The 16538-nt window shown below is 45.8% G+C and overlaps 23 non-coding genes and 1 pseudogene across 23 annotated transcripts; all 24 read right to left on the bottom strand.

The window, feature by feature from the left end:
- Positions 1 to 8391: 8391 nt before the first annotated feature.
- LOC142205812 (U4 spliceosomal RNA) lies at positions 8392 to 8532 on the bottom strand. The gene has a single exon (XR_012716772.1). It is a non-coding gene; the product is annotated as a U4 spliceosomal RNA (small nuclear RNA).
- A 204-nt stretch (positions 8533 to 8736) lies between these two features.
- Positions 8737 to 8877, bottom strand: LOC142205760 (U4 spliceosomal RNA). The gene has a single exon (XR_012716723.1). It is a non-coding gene; the product is annotated as a U4 spliceosomal RNA (small nuclear RNA).
- Positions 8878 to 9081: 204 nt separating this feature from the next.
- On the bottom strand, positions 9082 to 9222 carry LOC142205758 (U4 spliceosomal RNA). The gene has a single exon (XR_012716722.1). It is a non-coding gene; the product is annotated as a U4 spliceosomal RNA (small nuclear RNA).
- Positions 9223 to 9427: 205 nt separating this feature from the next.
- Positions 9428 to 9568, bottom strand: LOC142205184 (U4 spliceosomal RNA). The gene has a single exon (XR_012716214.1). It is a non-coding gene; the product is annotated as a U4 spliceosomal RNA (small nuclear RNA).
- Positions 9569 to 9772: 204 nt separating this feature from the next.
- LOC142205345 (U4 spliceosomal RNA) lies at positions 9773 to 9900 on the bottom strand (annotated as a pseudogene).
- A 204-nt stretch (positions 9901 to 10104) lies between these two features.
- LOC142205160 (U4 spliceosomal RNA) lies at positions 10105 to 10245 on the bottom strand. Its single transcript, XR_012716190.1, has one exon. It is a non-coding gene; the product is annotated as a U4 spliceosomal RNA (small nuclear RNA).
- Positions 10246 to 10449: 204 nt separating this feature from the next.
- Positions 10450 to 10590, bottom strand: LOC142205339 (U4 spliceosomal RNA). The gene has a single exon (XR_012716359.1). It is a non-coding gene; the product is annotated as a U4 spliceosomal RNA (small nuclear RNA).
- A 207-nt stretch (positions 10591 to 10797) lies between these two features.
- LOC142205917 (U4 spliceosomal RNA) lies at positions 10798 to 10938 on the bottom strand. Its single transcript, XR_012716870.1, has one exon. It is a non-coding gene; the product is annotated as a U4 spliceosomal RNA (small nuclear RNA).
- A 204-nt stretch (positions 10939 to 11142) lies between these two features.
- Positions 11143 to 11283, bottom strand: LOC142205757 (U4 spliceosomal RNA). Its single transcript, XR_012716721.1, has one exon. It is a non-coding gene; the product is annotated as a U4 spliceosomal RNA (small nuclear RNA).
- A 204-nt stretch (positions 11284 to 11487) lies between these two features.
- LOC142205346 (U4 spliceosomal RNA) lies at positions 11488 to 11622 on the bottom strand. Its single transcript, XR_012716364.1, has one exon. It is a non-coding gene; the product is annotated as a U4 spliceosomal RNA (small nuclear RNA).
- Positions 11623 to 11819: 197 nt separating this feature from the next.
- On the bottom strand, positions 11820 to 11960 carry LOC142205342 (U4 spliceosomal RNA). The gene has a single exon (XR_012716362.1). It is a non-coding gene; the product is annotated as a U4 spliceosomal RNA (small nuclear RNA).
- Positions 11961 to 12164: 204 nt separating this feature from the next.
- LOC142205916 (U4 spliceosomal RNA) lies at positions 12165 to 12305 on the bottom strand. Its single transcript, XR_012716869.1, has one exon. It is a non-coding gene; the product is annotated as a U4 spliceosomal RNA (small nuclear RNA).
- Positions 12306 to 12512: 207 nt separating this feature from the next.
- LOC142205289 (U4 spliceosomal RNA) lies at positions 12513 to 12653 on the bottom strand. Its single transcript, XR_012716312.1, has one exon. It is a non-coding gene; the product is annotated as a U4 spliceosomal RNA (small nuclear RNA).
- A 204-nt stretch (positions 12654 to 12857) lies between these two features.
- Positions 12858 to 12998, bottom strand: LOC142205756 (U4 spliceosomal RNA). The gene has a single exon (XR_012716720.1). It is a non-coding gene; the product is annotated as a U4 spliceosomal RNA (small nuclear RNA).
- Positions 12999 to 13202: 204 nt separating this feature from the next.
- On the bottom strand, positions 13203 to 13343 carry LOC142205211 (U4 spliceosomal RNA). Its single transcript, XR_012716239.1, has one exon. It is a non-coding gene; the product is annotated as a U4 spliceosomal RNA (small nuclear RNA).
- Positions 13344 to 13547: 204 nt separating this feature from the next.
- On the bottom strand, positions 13548 to 13688 carry LOC142205843 (U4 spliceosomal RNA). Its single transcript, XR_012716801.1, has one exon. It is a non-coding gene; the product is annotated as a U4 spliceosomal RNA (small nuclear RNA).
- Positions 13689 to 13892: 204 nt separating this feature from the next.
- LOC142205755 (U4 spliceosomal RNA) lies at positions 13893 to 14033 on the bottom strand. The gene has a single exon (XR_012716719.1). It is a non-coding gene; the product is annotated as a U4 spliceosomal RNA (small nuclear RNA).
- Positions 14034 to 14237: 204 nt separating this feature from the next.
- LOC142205825 (U4 spliceosomal RNA) lies at positions 14238 to 14378 on the bottom strand. The gene has a single exon (XR_012716785.1). It is a non-coding gene; the product is annotated as a U4 spliceosomal RNA (small nuclear RNA).
- A 204-nt stretch (positions 14379 to 14582) lies between these two features.
- On the bottom strand, positions 14583 to 14723 carry LOC142205754 (U4 spliceosomal RNA). Its single transcript, XR_012716718.1, has one exon. It is a non-coding gene; the product is annotated as a U4 spliceosomal RNA (small nuclear RNA).
- Positions 14724 to 14927: 204 nt separating this feature from the next.
- On the bottom strand, positions 14928 to 15068 carry LOC142205807 (U4 spliceosomal RNA). Its single transcript, XR_012716767.1, has one exon. It is a non-coding gene; the product is annotated as a U4 spliceosomal RNA (small nuclear RNA).
- A 204-nt stretch (positions 15069 to 15272) lies between these two features.
- LOC142205753 (U4 spliceosomal RNA) lies at positions 15273 to 15413 on the bottom strand. Its single transcript, XR_012716717.1, has one exon. It is a non-coding gene; the product is annotated as a U4 spliceosomal RNA (small nuclear RNA).
- A 204-nt stretch (positions 15414 to 15617) lies between these two features.
- Positions 15618 to 15759, bottom strand: LOC142205262 (U4 spliceosomal RNA). The gene has a single exon (XR_012716287.1). It is a non-coding gene; the product is annotated as a U4 spliceosomal RNA (small nuclear RNA).
- Positions 15760 to 15963: 204 nt separating this feature from the next.
- LOC142205906 (U4 spliceosomal RNA) lies at positions 15964 to 16104 on the bottom strand. The gene has a single exon (XR_012716860.1). It is a non-coding gene; the product is annotated as a U4 spliceosomal RNA (small nuclear RNA).
- Positions 16105 to 16308: 204 nt separating this feature from the next.
- On the bottom strand, positions 16309 to 16450 carry LOC142205302 (U4 spliceosomal RNA). The gene has a single exon (XR_012716324.1). It is a non-coding gene; the product is annotated as a U4 spliceosomal RNA (small nuclear RNA).
- Positions 16451 to 16538: the final 88 nt, after the last annotated feature.

Below are 16538 nucleotides of genomic sequence, written 5' to 3'. Positions count from 1 at the left end.
CCTCCGGGAGGCGTGCCAATACCTGGAGACTCAACGAATCGCTCCTTCTTGACCTCCAGTGCTTGGAGGACTTGAGGCTCTCTATCTCTCACTTCCTCCAAGATCACTCGGGAGATGACACTTCTCCTCCAGTTCGTTGGGAGGCTATGAAGTGTGTACTCCGTGGAGTTCTAATGAAGCACAGTGCACGTCTGAAGAGAGAGGCGGGTCTTAAATTCCGCTCCCTGCTGGCTACCCTGGCGACTCTTGAAGCCCAACATAAACAATCGTTACAGCAATCGACCCTGGCATCTCTGACGGCCACCCGTCAGGAGCTTAGGCCCTTGCTTGAACTTAAACAGCAGCGTTTGCGACAGCTTGGCCAGCGCTCCTTTTATGTCTCTTGGCGAGGGCGGTGAGGGAGCGTCAAGCGACCTCCCATGTACTAGCTGTTAAGAAATCCTCCGGGTCCCTTACTCACCTTACTGCTGACATTGCCTCAGCCTTCCAAGAATACTATGCCACGCTTTACCACCTGCCTCCGCCGGGATCCATCCATCCAGCCCCTTCCGCTAATCTCTCGCTCTCACAATATGTTGCCTCCACTGCTATTCCCTCCTTATCTCCGAGTGATGTGTCCCTGCTTGAAGCACCTTTTTTGGCTCAGGAGCTAGAGGAGGGCATCTCCTCTCTTCCAGGAGGCAAAAGCCCTGGACCGGATGGCTATACAGCTCGTTTTTTTAAAGCCTTGAAGTCAGAGCTGGTCCCCCCTTTGTTGGAGGCTTTTAACTCTATCTCCCCAGGCATGACATTCCCCCCGTCGTTCCTCAGAGCCCATATTACGGTTATACCCAAGGAAGGTAAGGACCCTACACTATGCGCTAGCTATAGACCTATCTCGCTCCTTAATACGGATGCCAAGTTGTATGCTAAACTGATCGCAAACTGTCTGTGCCCGCACATGGGGGACCTTGTTCATTCTGATCAGGTGGGGTTCATCCCCTGTAGGGAGGCCTGTGATAACACCCTGAAGGCTTTCTCTGCGATCCATTCCTCAGAGGTCAAAGACTCCCATGCTGTTACTCTCCCTGGATGCGGAGAAGGCCTTTGACAGGGTGGATTGGAGTTTTCTGGAGGCTACTTTATCCCAGATTGGTCTTGGTCCTGCTATGCTTACTCGCATCCGGGCGCTTTACAACTCCCCTGTGGCGCAGGTCAGAGTTAACGGCACTCTCTCCTCCCCTTTCACTATCCACAATGGTACGCGACAGAGTTGTCCCCTTTCCCCGCTTTTGTATGCTTTGGTCATGGAGCATCTCCTGGTAGCTCTCAGAAATAACCCAGACATTAAAGGTCTGAGAACTCGAGACATGCACCTTAAGGTCTCTGCGTTTGCGGTCGATGTCCTCCTTTTTGTGACCCAGCCTCTTACCTCACTCCCTTCACTTCTCCAGGAAATAAGCACTTATAGTTTTTACAGCAATTACAAGCTTAACCTGTCCAAAAGCTCTGCTCTCGATGTCTCCTTGTCATCGTCGGTTCTTGGTTCCCTGCGCTCCTCTTTTCCATTCTCATGGTCGCGTGGTTCCATCAAGTATCTTGGTGTGCAGCTGCCTTCCAATCTGGCGGATATATACTCACTAAACTTCTTGCCAATTTTACGCTCCCTCCGTGCTGATTTGGAGCGCTGGGATACCATGGGTCTTTCGTGGCTGGGACGCATCAATCTCTTGAAAATGAATGCTCTTCCCCGATTACTGTATCTGTTTCAGACTGTTCCTTGCATTCTTCCATCGCGCTTCTTCTCTGTTCTGGGGCAGACCTTCAATAAGTTTATTTGGGGTTCGAAGCCGTCGCGCATTGCCCAGGCGACGTTGTCTCGGTCAAAACGGAGCGGCGGCCTGGCAGTCCCGGACTGCACAAAATACTATCTGGCCGCAGCTGCGACACGTATTCTCGACTGGCACCATGCCTCCCATTCTAAACTTTGGGTCGCCCTGGAGGGCTCTCTGAGCCCTCTCCCTGTCACCGCCCTCCCCTGGCTGCACAAAAAATACTGGACGGAGGATAGAGCTTTCCCTCTCTCTTTCGTATCGCGCCAAACGCTCGGGGTGTGCCGTATGTATGGGGACATGAGGAAGCTGTTTAGAAACGACGGACCGCTGACCCCGATATCTGGCAATCCGGACTTCCCTGCTGCACTTGACTCTTCCTTCCTGGGACACTCGGTTGGCGATCCGGTCCTCCGTTTTCAGCATGTCATCTCGTCTTCTTCGCTTCTCCCACGTGCTTATCTGTTGGCCCGTTCTCTGCGTCCCGATTCTGTCTCCTCGTGTTGGCATCTTTCCCAGCTCTCCCATTTCTACTCTTCTTTGAAACGTTCTAACGATCTTCATAGGCCTCCACTTCCTCTTGAACGTCTCTGTCTATCTTCATCCCCTCCTGTTCACACCATCTCTCTTCTGTATGAGGTGCTGCTGGATGTTCCTGTAGCTCCTCTCCCGGCCTTCGTGGGGAGTTGGGAGAGGGAGTTGGGGGTTTAGTTCCCGCTGGGTGTGTGGTCATCGGCCTTTGATGCATGTCATAAGTTCTCGATATCTTGCAGAGCTCAGGAGACGAATTATAAAATCCTTTCCAGATGGTACAGAGTTCCGGTTCTCCTCAATGCTATCTATCCCTCCGCATCCGATAGGTGCTGGAGATGTCTTTCTGCTCAAGGCACAATGGCTCACATTTGGTGGGGATGCCCCTCCTGCACCCTTTCTGGACTGGGGTCAGGCGGGTTATTCAACAGGTTACAGGGGTAGATCTAAAGGATGATCCCGCTCCTCTTCTCCTCTCCTTGTTCACGCGCAAATTTAGAAAGTCGGTCCGCAGGCTTTTGGGGTTTATACTGGTAGCTGCCAGATCTGTTATCCCCAGACTCTGGAAGTCTCAGACCCCTCCCACACTCCTTTCTTGGCTGAAGGAATTCCTGCATCTTCGCACTATGGAAAATTTAATGGCCCAGCTTCGCCCTGACGAAGGGCATCATCGTCAGACTTGGGACTTTTTTACTCTGGGACTTTTTCTATCACTCCGCCGCTTTCCGATCCCTCTTTCCCTCTGTACCCCTGTGAGAATGCTGTATGTTTGTGTTCTTGAGTATTGTGTACCTGTTTCTTTGCATTTGATTGATACTATTGCTTGACAATTTTCTGTTTTATGGTTTTGTATATTTTGACTCTGCTGCGTCAGAGTCTATGCTTGTCCCCCTTACCCCCCTCCCCTGAACCCCCCCAGTCCTGGACTGTTGCCCCTGGTCTTTTCCCCCTCCCCCCTGCTATCCCTTTCCCCCTTGTTGTTAAAAATTTTGTTGAAAAATCCTTAATAAACTTTAATGTAAAAAAAAAGAAAGAAAAATAACAGCAATCCACAGCAGTGACTAGTTCCTATTTAGCTGACAAAAACCTTGAATTTTGGGGTGTCCTTAAAATAGCAGCAATCCACAGCAGTTGCAAGTTCATATATACCTGAGAAAAACCTTTAATTTTGGGGTGTTCTTAAAAATAGCAGCAAATCACAGCAGGTACAAGTTCATATTTACCTGAGAAAAAACTTGAATTTTGGGGTGTCCTGAAAAATAGCAGCAATCCACAGCAGTTGCAAATCCATATAGAGCTGAAAAAAAAGCCTTGAATTTTGGGGTGTCCTGAAAAATAGCAGCAATCTACAGCAGTTACAAGTTCATATATACCTAAAAAAACCCCATTCATTTTGGGGTGTCCTGAAAAATAGCAGCAATCCACAGCAGTGACTAGTTCCTATTTAGCTGACAAAAACCTTGAATTTTGGGGTGTCCTGAAAAATAGCAGCAATCCACAGCAGTTGCAAGTTCATATATACCTGAGAAAAACCTTTAATTTTGGGGTGTCCTGAAAAATAGCAGCAATCAACAGCAGGTACATCTTCATATAGAGCTAAAAAAAAACCTTGAATTTTGGGGTGTCCTGAAAAATAGCAGCAATCCAAAGCAGATACAAGTTCATATATACCTGAGAAAAACCTTTAATTTTGGGGTGTCCTGAAAAATAGCAGCAATCCACAGCAGTTACTAGTTCATATAGAGCTGAAAAAAAGCCTTGCATTGTGGGGTGTCCTGAAAAATAGCAGCAATCCAAAGCAGTTAAAAGTTCATATAGAGCTGAAAAAAAGCCTTGCATTGTGGGGTGTCCTGAAAAATAGCAGCAATCTACAGCAGTTACAAGTTCATATATACCTAAGAAAAAACATTCATTTTTGGGTGTCCTGAAAAATAGCAGCAATCCACAGCAGTTGCAAGTACATATAGAGCTGAAAAAAAGCCTTGAATTTTGGGGTGTCCTGAAAAATAGCAGCAATCTACAGAAGTTACAAGTTCATATATACCTAAAAAAACATTCATTTTTGGGTGTCCTGAAAAATTGCAGCAATCCACAGCAGTTACAAGTTCATATATACCTGAAAAAAAACTTGAATTTTGGGGTATCCTGAAAAATAGCAGCAATCCACAGCAGCTACAAGTTCATATATACCTGAGAAAAACCTTTAATTTTGGGGTGTCCTGAAAAATAGCAGCAATCCACAGCAGGTACATCGTCATATAGAGCTGAAAAAAGCCTTGAATTTTGGGGTGTCCTGAAAAATAGCAGCAATCCACAGCAGTTACAAGTTCATATATACCTGAGAAAAACCTTTAATCTTGGGGTGTCCTGAAAAATAGCAGCAATCCACAGCAGTTACAAGTTCATATAGAGCTGAAAAAAAGCCTTGCATTGTGGGGTGTCCTGAAAAAAAAGCAGCAATCCACATCAGATACAAGTTCATATAGAGCTGAAAAAAAGCCTTGCATGGTGGGGTGTCCTGAAAAATAGCAGTAATTCACAGCAGTTGCAAGTTCACAAAGAGCTGAAAAAAAGGCTTGAATTTTGGGGTGTCCTGAAAAATAGCAGCAATCCACAGCAGTTGCAAGTTCATATATACCTGAGAAAAACCTTTAATTTTGGGGTGTCCTTAAAAATAGCAGCAATTCACAGCAGGTACAAGTTCATATTTCCCTGACAAAAACCTTGAATTTTGGGGTGTCCTGAAAAATAGCAGCAATCCACAGCAGTTGCAAGTCCATATAGAGCTGGAAAAAAAGCCTTGAATTTTAGGGTGTCCTGAAAAATAGCAGCAATGTACAGTAGTTACAAGTTCATATATACATAAGAAAAAACATTCATTTTGGGGTGTCCTGAAAAATAGCAGCAATCCACAGCAGTGACTAGTTCCTATTTAGCTGACAAAAACCTTGAATTTTGGGGTGTCCTGAAAAATAGCAGCAATCCACAGCAGTTACAAGTTCATATATACCAGAGAATTTTTTTTAATTTTGGGGTGTCCTGAAAAATAGCAGCAATCCAAAGCAGTTACAAGTTCATATATACCTGAGACAAACCTTTAATTTTGGGGTGTCCTGAAAAGTAGCAGCAATCCGCAGCAGTTACAAGTTCATATAGAGCTGAAAAAAAGCCTTGCATTCTGGGGTGTCCTGAAAAATAGCAGCAATCCAAAGCAGTTACAAGTTCATATAGAGCTGAAAAAAAGGCTTGAATATTGGGGTGTCCTGAAAAATAGCAGCAATCCACAGCAGTTGCAAGTTCATATAGAGCTGAAAAAAAGCCTTGAATTCTGGGGTGTCCTGAAAAACAGCAGCAATCTACAGCAGTTGCAAGTTCATATATACCTAAAAAAAACATTCATTTTTGGGTGTCCTGAAAAATAGCAGCAATCCACAGCAGTGACTAGTTCCTATTTAGCTGACAAAAACCTTGAATTTTGGGGTGTTCTGAAAAATAGCAGCAATCCACAGCAGTTACAAGTTCATGTATACATGAAAAAAACCTTGAATTTTGGGGTGTCCTGAAAAATAGCAGCAATCCACAGCAGTTACAAGTTCATATATACCTGAGAAAAACCTTTAATTTGGGGGTGTCCTGAAAAATAGCAGCAATCCACAGCAGTTGCAAGTTCATATAGAGCTGAAAACAAGCCTTGAATTTTGGGGTGTCCTGAAAAATAGCAGCAATCCACAGCAGTTACAAGATCATATAGAGCTGAAAAAAAGCCTTGCATTGTGGGGTGTCCTGAAAAATATCAGCAATCCACAGCAGGTACAAGTTCATATAGAGCTGAAAAAAAGCCTTGCATTGTGGGGTGTCCTGAAAAATAGCAGTAATCCACAGCAGTTGCAAGTTCATAAAGAGCTGAAAAAAAGGCTTGAATATTGGGGTGTCCTGAAAAATAGCAGCAATCCACAGCAGTTACAAGTTCATATAGAGCTTAAAAAAAGCCTTGCATTGTCGGATTGTCCTGAAAAATAGCAGCAATCCACAGCAGTTACAAGTTCATATATACCTAAGAAAAAAACATTAATTTTGGGGTGTCCTGAAAAATAGCAGCAATCCACAGCAGTGACTAGTTCCTATTTAGCTGAAAAAAAACCTTGAATTTTGGGGTGTCCAGAAAAATAGCAGCAATCCACAGCAGTTACAAGTTCATATATACCTGAGAAAATTTTTTAATTTTGGGGTATCCTGAAAAATAGCAGCAATCCACAGCAGGTACATCTTCATATAGAGCTGAAAAAAAGCCTTTAATTTTGGGGTGTCCTGAAAAATAGCAGTAATACACAGCAGTTACAAGTTCATATAGAGCTGAAAAAAAGCCTTGCATTCTGGGGTGTCCTGAAAAATAGCAGCAATCCACAGCAGCTGCAAGTTATATAGAGCTGAAAAAAGCCTTGAATTTTGGGGTGTCCTGAAAAATAGCAGCAATCTACAGCAGTTACAAGTTCATATATACCTAAGAAAAAACATTCATTTTTGGGTGTCCTGAAAAATAGCAGCAATCCACAGCAGTTGCAAGTTCATATAGAGCTGAAAAAAAGCCTTGAATTTTGGGGTGTCCTGAAAAATAGCAGCAATCTACAGCAGTTACAAATTCATATATACCTAAAAAAAAAAACATTCATTTTTGGGTGTCCTTAAAAATAGCAGCAATCCACAACAGTGACTAGTTCCTATTTAGCTGACAAAAACCTTGAATTTTGGGGTGTCCTGAAAAATAGCAGCAATCCACAGCAGTTAGAAGTTCATATATACCAGAGAAAATTTTTTAATTTTGGGGTGTCCTGAAAAATAGCAGCAATCCACAGCAGTTGCAAGTTCATATAGAGCTGACAAAAACCTTGAATTGTTGGGGTATCTTTAAAAATAGCAGTAATCCACAGCAGTGACTAGTTCCAATTTAGCTGACAAAAACCTTGAATCTTGGGGTGTCCTGAAAAATAGCAGCAATCCTCAGCAGTTACAAGTTCATATATACCTGAGAAAAACCTTTAATTTTGGGGTGTCCTGAAAAATAGCAGCAATCCACAGCAGGTACATCTTCATATAGAGCTGAAAAAAAGCCTTTAATTTTGGGGTGTCCTGAAAAATAGCAGCAATCCACAGCAGTTAGAAGTTTATATATACCAGAGAAAATTTTTTAATTTTGGGGTGTCCTGAAAAATAGCAACAATCCACAGCAGGTACATCTTCATATAGAGCTGAAAAAAAGCCTTGAATTTTGGGGTGTCCTGAAAAATAGCAGCAATCCACAGCAGTTGCAAGTTCAAATATACATAAAAAAAACCTTTAATCTTGGGGTGTCCTGAAAATAGCAGCAATCCACAGCAGTTACAAGTTCATATATACCTGAGAAAAACCTTGAATTTTGGGGTGTCCTGAATAATAGCAGCAATCCACAGCAGTTACAAGTTCATATAGAGTTGACATAAAGCCTTGCATTGTGTGGTGTCCTGAAAAATAGCAGCAATCCACAGCAGATACAAGTTCATATAGAGCTGAAAAAAAACCTTGCATTGTGGGGTGTCCTGAAAAATAGCAGCAATCCACAGCAGTTGCAAGTTTATTATAGAGCTGAAAAAAAGCCTTGAATTTTGGGGTGTCCTGAAAAATAGCAGCAATCCACAGCAGTTGCAAGTTTATATAGAGCTTAAAAAAAGCCTTGAATTTTTGGGTGTCCTGAAAAAAAGCAGCAATGTACAGCAGTTACAAGTTCATATATACCTAAGAAAAGCCTTGAATTTTGGGGTGTCCTGAAAAATAGCAGCAATCCACAGCAATTACAAGTTCATATAGAGCTAAAGGTTTCCAGGTGCCCATGAAATTGACCCTCGTTAGGAGGAGCCTAGTAAAGCCATGGCGAAAGAAAACGGACCCCTCCCTTCTGCAAGGCATTCTGGGAGTGGAATAATTCAGGGCGGGGCTTCCCTGCCTGTTTCACCCCCGTGGGCGAAGCGACTCCGCTTTCCAAACGTTTCTTCTAATGTTTGTACAAGAAATGAAGTCTCCTGAGAGACTAGCAAAAATTGCCAAAGCTGACTATATTTCAAGTCATCAAGGCGGGGTATTGGGTTTAGTTTTCAATTAGCAATAATCACGCCTCGGTTACACCTCATGGGCCATGATATTGCCACAGCGCAAAGCTAAAGGTTTCCAGGTGCCCATGAAATTGACCCTCGTTAGGAGGAGCCTAGTAAAGCCATGGCGAAAGAAAACGGACCCCTCCCTTCTGCAAGGCATTCTGGGAGTGGAATAATTCAGGGCGGGGCTTCCCTGCCTGTTTCACCCCCGTGGGCGAAGCGGCTCCGCTTTCCAAAGGTTTCTTCTAATGTTTGTACAAGAAATGAAGTCTCCTGAGAGACTAGCAAAAATTGCCAAAGCTGACTATATTTCAAGTCATCAAGGCGGGGTATTGGGTTTAGTTTTCAATTAGCAATAATCACGCCTCGGTTACACCTCATGGGCCATGATATTGCCACTGCGCAAAGCTAAAGGTTTCCAGGTGCCCATGAAATTGACCCTCGTTAGGAGGAGCCTAGTAAAGCCATGGCGAAAGAACACGGACCCCTCCCTTCTGCAAGGCATTCTGGGAGTGGAATAATTCAGGGCGGGGCTTCCCTGCCTGTTTCACCCCCGTGGGCGAAGCGGCTCAGCTTTCCAAAGGTTTCTTCTAATGTTTGTACAAGAAATGAAGTCTCCTGAGAGACTAGCAAAAATTGCCAAAGCTGACTATATTTCAAGTCATCAAGGCGGGGTATTGGGTTTAGTTTTCAATTAGCAATAATCACGCCTCGGTTACACCTCATGGGCCATGATATTGCCACTGCGCAAAGCTAAAGGTTTCCAGGTGCCCATGAAATTGACCCTCGTTAGGAGGAGCCTAGTAAAGCCATGGCGCAAGAAAACGGACCCCCTCCCTTCTGCAAGGCATTCTGGGAGTGGAATAATTAAGGGCGGGGCTTCCCTGCCTGTTTCACCCCCGTGGGCGAAGCGGCTCCGCTTTCCAAAGGTTTCTTCTAATGTTTGTACAAGAAATGAAGTCTCCTGAGAGACTAGCAAAAATTGCCAAAGCTGACTATATTTCAAGTCATCAAGGCGGGGTATTGGGTTTAGTTTTCAATTAGCAATAATTACGCCTCGGTTACACCTCATGGGCCATGATATTGCCACTGCGCAAAGCTAAAGGTTTCCAGGTGCCCATGAAATTGACCCTCGTTAGGAGGAGCCTAGTAAAGCCATGGCGAAAGAAAACGGACCCCTCCCTTCTGCAAGGCATTCTGGGAGTGGAATAATTCAGGGCGGGGCTTCCCTGCCTGTTTCACCCCCGTGGGCGAAGCGGCTCCGCTTTCCAAACGTTTCTTCTAATGTTTGTACAAGAAATGAATTCTCCTGAGAGACTAGCAAAAATTGCCAAAGCTGACTATATTTCAAGTCATCAAGGCGGGGTATTGGGTTTAGTATTCAATTAGCAATAATTATGCCTCGGTTACACCTCATGGGCTTGCGCAAAGCTAAAGGTTTCCAGGTGCCCATGAAATTGACCCTCGTTAGGAGGAGCCTAGTAAAGCCATGGCGAAAGAAAACGGACCCCTCCCTTCTGCAAGGCATTCTGGGAGTGGAATAATTCAGGGCGGGGCTTCCCTGCCTGTTTCACCCCCGTGGGCGAAGCGGCTCCGCTTTCCAAAGGTTTCTTCTAATGTTTGTACAAGAAATGAAGTCTCCGGAGAGACTAGCAAAAATTGCCAAAGCTGACTATATTTCAAGTTATCAAGGCGGGGTATTGGGTTTAGTTTTCAATTAGCAATAATCACGCCTCGGTTACACCTCATGGGCCATGATATTGCCACTGCGCAAAGCTAAAGGTTTCCAGGTGCCCATGAAATTGACCCTCGTTAGGAGGAGCCTAGTAAAGCCATGGCGAAAGAAAATGGACTCCTCCCTTCTGCAAGGCATTCTGGGAGTGGAATAATTCAGGGCGGGGCTTCCCTGCCTGTTTCACCCCCGTGGGCGAAGCGGCTCCGCTTTCCAAACGTTTCTTCTAATGTTTGTACAAGAAATGAAGTCTCCTGACAGACTAGCAAAAATTGCCAAAGCTGACTATATTTCAAATCATCAAGGCGGGGTATTGGGTTTAGTTTTCAATTAGCAATAATCACGCTTTGGTTACACCTCATGGGCCATGATATTGCCACTGCGCAAAGCTAAAGGTTTCCAGGTGCCCATGAAATTGACCCTCGTTAGGAGGAGCCTAGTAAAGCCATGGCGAAAGAAAACGGACCCCTCCCTTCTGCAAGGCATTCTGGGAGTGGAATAATTATGGGCGGGGCTTCCCTGCTGCCTGTTTCACCCCCGTGGGCGAAGCGGCTCCGCTTTCCAAAGGTTTCTTCTAATGTTTGTACAAGAAATGAAGTCTCCTGAGAGACTAGCAAAAATTGCCAAAGCTGACTATATTTCAAGTTATCAAGGCGGGGTATTGGGTTTAGTTTTCAATTAGCAATAATCACGCCTCGGTTACACCTCATGGGCCATGATATTGCCACTGCGCAAAGCTAAAGGTTTCCAGGTGCCCATGAAATTGACCCACGTTAGGAGGAGCCTAGTAAAGCCATGGCGAAAGAACACGGACCCCTCCCTTCTGCAAGGCATTCTGGGAGTGGAATAATTCAGGGCGGGGCTTCCCTGCCTGTTTCACCCCCATGGGCGAAGCGGCTCAGCTTTCCAAAGGTTTCTTCTAATGTTTGTACAAGAAATGAAGTCTCCTGAGAGACTAGCAAAAATTGCCAAAGCTGACTATATTTCAAGTCATCAAGGCGGGGTATTGGGTTTAGTTTTCAATTAGCAATAATCACGCCTCGGTTACACCTCATGGGCCATGATATTGCCACTGCGCAAAGCTAAAGGTTTCCAGGTGCCCATGAAATTGACCCTCGTTAGGAGGAGCCTAGTAAAGCCATGGCGAAAGAAAACGGACCCCTCCCTTCTGCAAGGCATTCTGGGAGTGGAATAATTCAGGGCGGGGCTTCCCTGCCTGTTTCACCCCCGTGGGCGAAGCGGCTCCGCTTTCCAAACGTTTCTTCTAATGTTTGTACAAGAAATGAATTCTCCTGAGAGACTAGCAAAAATTGCCAAAGCTGACTATATTTCAAGTCATCAAGGCGGGGTATTGGGTTTAGTATTCAATTAGCAATAATTACGCCTCGGTTACACCTCATGGGCTTGCGCAATGCTAAAGGTTTCCAGGTGCCCATGAAATTGACCCTCGTTAGGAGGAGCCTAGTAAAGCCATGGCGAAAGAAAACGGACCCCTCCCTTCTGCAAGGCATTCTGGGAGTGGAATAATTCAGGGCGGGGCTTCCCTGCCTGTTTCACCCCCGTGGGCGAAGCGGCTCCGCTTTCCAAACGTTTCTTCTAATGTTTGTACAAGAAATGAAGTCTCCTGACAGACTAGCAAAAATTGCCAAAGCTGACTATATTTCAAATCATCAAGGCTGGGTATTGGGTTTAGTTTTCAATTAGCAATAATCACGCTTTGGTTACACCTAATGGGCCATGATATTGCCACTGCGCAAAGCTAAAGGTTTCCAGGTGCCCATGAAATTGACCCTCGTTAGGAGGAGCCTAGTAAAGCCATGGCGAAAGAAAACGGACCCCTCCCTTCTGCAAGGCATTCTGGGAGTGGAATAATTCAGGGCGGGGCTTCCCTGCCTGTTTCACCCCCGTGGGCGAAGCGGCTCCGCTTTCCAAAGGTTTCTTCTAATGTTTGTACAAAAAATGAAGTCTCCTGAGAGACTAGCAAAAATTGCCAAAGCTGACTATATTTCAAGTTATCAAGGCGGGGTATTGGGTTTAGTTTTCAATTAGCAATAATCACGCCTCGGTTACACCTCATGGGCCATGATATTGCCACTGCGCAAAGCTAAAGGTTTCCAGGTGCCCATGAAATTGACCCTCGTTAGGAGGAGCCTAGTAAAGCCATGGCGAAAGAAAACGGACCCCTCCCTTCTGCAAGGCATTCTGGGAGTGGAATAATTCAGGGCGGGGCTTCCCTGCTGCCTGTTTCACCCCTGTGGGCGAAGCGGCTCCGCTTTCCAAACGTTTCTTCTAATGTTTGTACAAGAAATGAAGTCTCCTGGGAGACTAGCAAAAATTGCCAAAGCTGACTATATTTCAAGTTATCAAGGCGGGGTATTGGGTTTAATTTTCAATTAGCAATAATCACGCCTCAGTTACACCTCATGGGCCATGATATTGCCACTGCGCAAAGCTAAAGGTTTCCAGGTGCCCATGAAATTGACCCTCGTTAGGAGGAGCCTAGTAAAGCCATGGCGAAAGAAAACGGACCCCTCCCTTCTGCAAGGCATTCTGGGAGTGGAATATTTCAGGGTGGGGCTTCCCTGCCTGTTTTACTCCCGTGGGCGAAGCGGCTCCGCTTTCCAAACGTTTCTTCTAATGTTTGTACAAGAAATGAAGTCTCCTGAGAGACTAGCAAAAATTGCCAAAGCTGACTATATTTCAAGTCATCAAGGCGGGGTATTGGGTTTAGTTTTCAATTAGCAATAATCACGCCTCGGTTACACCTCATGGGCCATGATATTGCCACTGCGCAAAGCTAAGGGTTTCCAGGTGCCCATGAAATTGACCCTCGTTAGGAGGAGCCTAGTAAAGCCATGGCGAAAGAAAAAGGACCCCTCCCTTCTGCAAGGCATTCTGGGAGTGGAATAATTCAGGGCGGGGCTTCCCTTCCTGTTTCACCCCCGTGGGCGAAGCGGCTCCGCTTTCCAAAGGTTTCTTCTAATGTTTGTACAAGAAATGAATTCTCCTGAGAGACTAGCAAAAATTGCCAAAGCTGACTATATTTCAAGTCATCAAGGCGGGGTATTGGGTTTAGTTTTCAATTAGCAATAATCACGCCTCGGATAATCCTCATGGGCCATGATATTGCCACTGCGCAAAGCTAAGGGTTTCCAGGTGCCCATGAAATTGACCCTCGTTAGGAGGAGCCTAGTAAAGCCATGGCGAAAGAAAAAGGACCCCTCCCTTCTGCAAGGCATTCTGGGAGTGGAATAATTCAGGGCGGGGCTTCCCTTCCTGTTTCACCCCCGTGGGCGAAGCGGCTCCGCTTTCCAAAGGTTTCTTCTAATGTTTGTACAAGAAATGAATTCTCCTGAGAGACTAGCAAAAATTGCCAAAGCTGACTATATTTCAAGTCATCAAGGCGGGGTATTGGGTTTAGTTTTCAATTAGCAATAATCACGCCTCGGATAATCCTCATGGGCTATGATATTGCCACTGCGCAAAGCTAAAGGTTTCCAGGTGCCCATGAAATTGACCCTCGTTAGGAGGAGCCTAGTAAAGCCATGGCGAAAGAAAACGGACCCCTCCCTTCTGCAAGGCATTCTGGGAGTGGAATATTTCAGGGTGGGGCTTCCCTGCCTGTTTTACTCCCGTGGGCGAAGCGGCTCCGCTTTCCAAACGTTTCTTCTAATGTTTGTACAAGAAATGAAGTCTCCTGAGAGACTAGCAAAAATTGCCAAAGCTGACTATATTTCAAGTCATCAAGGCGGGGTATTGGGTTTAGTTTTCAATTAGCAATAATCACGCCTCGGTTACACCTCATGGGCCATGATATTGCCACTGCGCAAAGCTAAATTTTTCCAGGTGCCCATGAAATTGACCCTCGTTAGGAGGAGCCTAGTAAAGCCATGGCGAAAGAAAACGGACCCCTCCCTTCTGCAAGGCATTCTGGGAGTGGAATAATTCAGGGCGGGGCTTCCCTGCCTGTTTCACCCCCGTGGGCGAAGCGGCTCCGCTTTCCAAACGTTTCTTCTAATGTTTGTACAAGAAATGAAGTCTCCTGAGAGACTAGCAAAAATTGCCAAAGCTGACTATATTTCAAGTCATCAAGGCGGGGTATTGGGTTTAGTTTTCAAATAGCAATAATCACGCCTCGGTTACACCTCATGGGCCATGATATTGCCACTGCGCAAAGCTAAAGGTTTCCAGGTGCCCATGAAATTGACCCTCGTTAGGAGGAGCCTAGTAAAGCCATGGCGAAAGAAAACGGACCCCTCCCTTCTGCAAGGCATTCTGGGAGTGGAATAATTCAGGGCGGGGCGTCCCTGCCTGTTTCACCCCCGTGGGCGAAGCGGCTCCGGTTTCCAAACGTTTCTTCTAATGTTTGTACAAGAAATGAAGTCTCCTGAGAGACTAGCAAAAATTGCCAAAGCTGACTATATTTCAAGTCATCAAGGCGGGGTATTGGGTTTAGTTTTCAATTAGCAATAATCACGCCTCGGTTACACCTCATGGGCCATGATATTGCCACTGCGCAAAGCTAAGGGTTTCCAGGTGCCCATGAAATTGACCCTCGTTAGGAGGAGCCTAGTAAAGCCATGGCGAAAGAAAAAGGACCCCTCCCTTCTGCAAGGCATTCTGGGAGTGGAATAATTCAGGGCGGGGCTTCCCTTCCTGTTTCACCCCCGTGGGCGAAGCGGCTCCGCTTTCCAAAGGTTTCTTCTAATGTTTGTACAAGAAATGAAGTCTCCGGAGAGACTAGCAAAAATTGCCAAAGCTGACTATATTTCAAGTCATCAAGGCGGGGTATTGGGTTTAGTTTTCAATTAGCAATAATCACGCCTCGGTTACACCTCATGGGCCATGATATTGCCACTGCGCAAAGCTAAAGGTTTCCAGGTGCCCATGAAATTGACCCTCGTTAGGAGGAGCCTAGTAAAGCCATGGCGAAAGAAAACGGACCCCTCCCTTCTGCAAGGCATTTTGGGAGTGGAATAATTCAGGGCGGGGCTTCCCTGCCTGTTTCACCCCCGTGGGCGAAGCGGCTCCGCTTTCCAAAGGTTTCTTCTAATGTTTGTACAAGAAATGAAGTCTCCTGAGAGACTAGCAAAAATTGCCAAAGCTGACTATATTTCAAGTCATCAAGGCGGGGTATTGGGTTTAGTTTTCAATTAGCAATAATCACGCCTCGGTTACACCTCATGGGCCATGATATTGCCACTGCGCAAAGCTAAAGGTTTTCAGGTGCCCATGAAATTGACCCTCGTTAGGAGGAGCCTAGTAAAGCCATGGCGAAAGAAAACGGACCCCTCCCTTCTGCAAGGCATTCTGGGAGTGGAATAATTCAGGGCGGGGCTTCCCTGTCTGTTTCACCCCCGTGGGCGAAGCGGCTCCGCTTTCCAAACGTTTCTTCTAATGTTTGTACAAGAAATGAAGTCTCCTGAGAGACTAGCAAAAAATTGCCAAAGCTGACTATATTTCAAGTCATCAAGGCGGGGTATTGGGCTTAGTTTTCAATTAGCAATAATCACGCCTCGGTTACACCTCATGGGCCATGATATTGCCACTGCGCAAAGCTAAAGGTTTCCAGGTGCCCATGAAATTGACCCTCGTTAGGAGGAGCCTAGTAAAGCCATGGCGAAAGAAAACGGACCCCTCCCTTCTGCAAGGCATTCTGGGAGTGGAATAATTCAGGGCGGGACTTCCCTGCCTGTTTCACCCCCGTGGGCGAAGCGGCTCCGCTTTCCAAAGGTTTCTTCTAATGTTTGTACAAGAAATGAAGTCTCCTGAGAGACTAGCAAAAATTGCCAAAGCTGACTATATTTCAAGTCATCAAGGCGGGGTATTGGGTTTAGTTTTCAATTAGCAATAATCACGCCTCGGTTACACCTCATGGGCCATGATATTGCCACTGTGCAAAGCTAAAGGTTTCCAGGTGCCCATGAAATTGACCCTCGTTAGGAGGAGCCTAGTAAAGCCATGGCGAAAGAAAACGGACCCCTCCCTTCTGCAAGGCATTTTGGGAGTGGAATAATTCAGGGCGGGGCTTGCCTGCCTGTTTCACCCCCGTGGGCGAAGCGGCTCCGCTTTCCAAAGGTTTCTTCTAATGTTTGTACAAGAAATGAAGTCTCCTGAGAGACTAGCAAAAATTGCCAAAGCTGACTATATTTCAAGTCATCAAGGCGGGGTATTGGGTTTAGTTTTCAATTAGCAATAATCACGCCTCGGTTACACCTCATGGGCCATGATTTTCGCCACTGCGCAAAGCTAAAGGTTTCCAGGTGCCCATGAAATTGACCCTCGTTAGGAGGAGCCTAGTAAAGCCATGGCGAAAGAAAACGGACCCCTCCCTTCTGC

The sequence above is a fragment of the Leptodactylus fuscus genome, chromosome 5 (assembly GCF_031893055.1).
Source record: "Leptodactylus fuscus isolate aLepFus1 chromosome 5, aLepFus1.hap2, whole genome shotgun sequence".
Classification (NCBI taxonomy): Eukaryota; Metazoa; Chordata; class Amphibia; order Anura; family Leptodactylidae; genus Leptodactylus; species Leptodactylus fuscus.
Note: the sequence above shows the minus strand (reverse complement) of the source record. Positions and strands in the feature narration are given on the sequence as shown.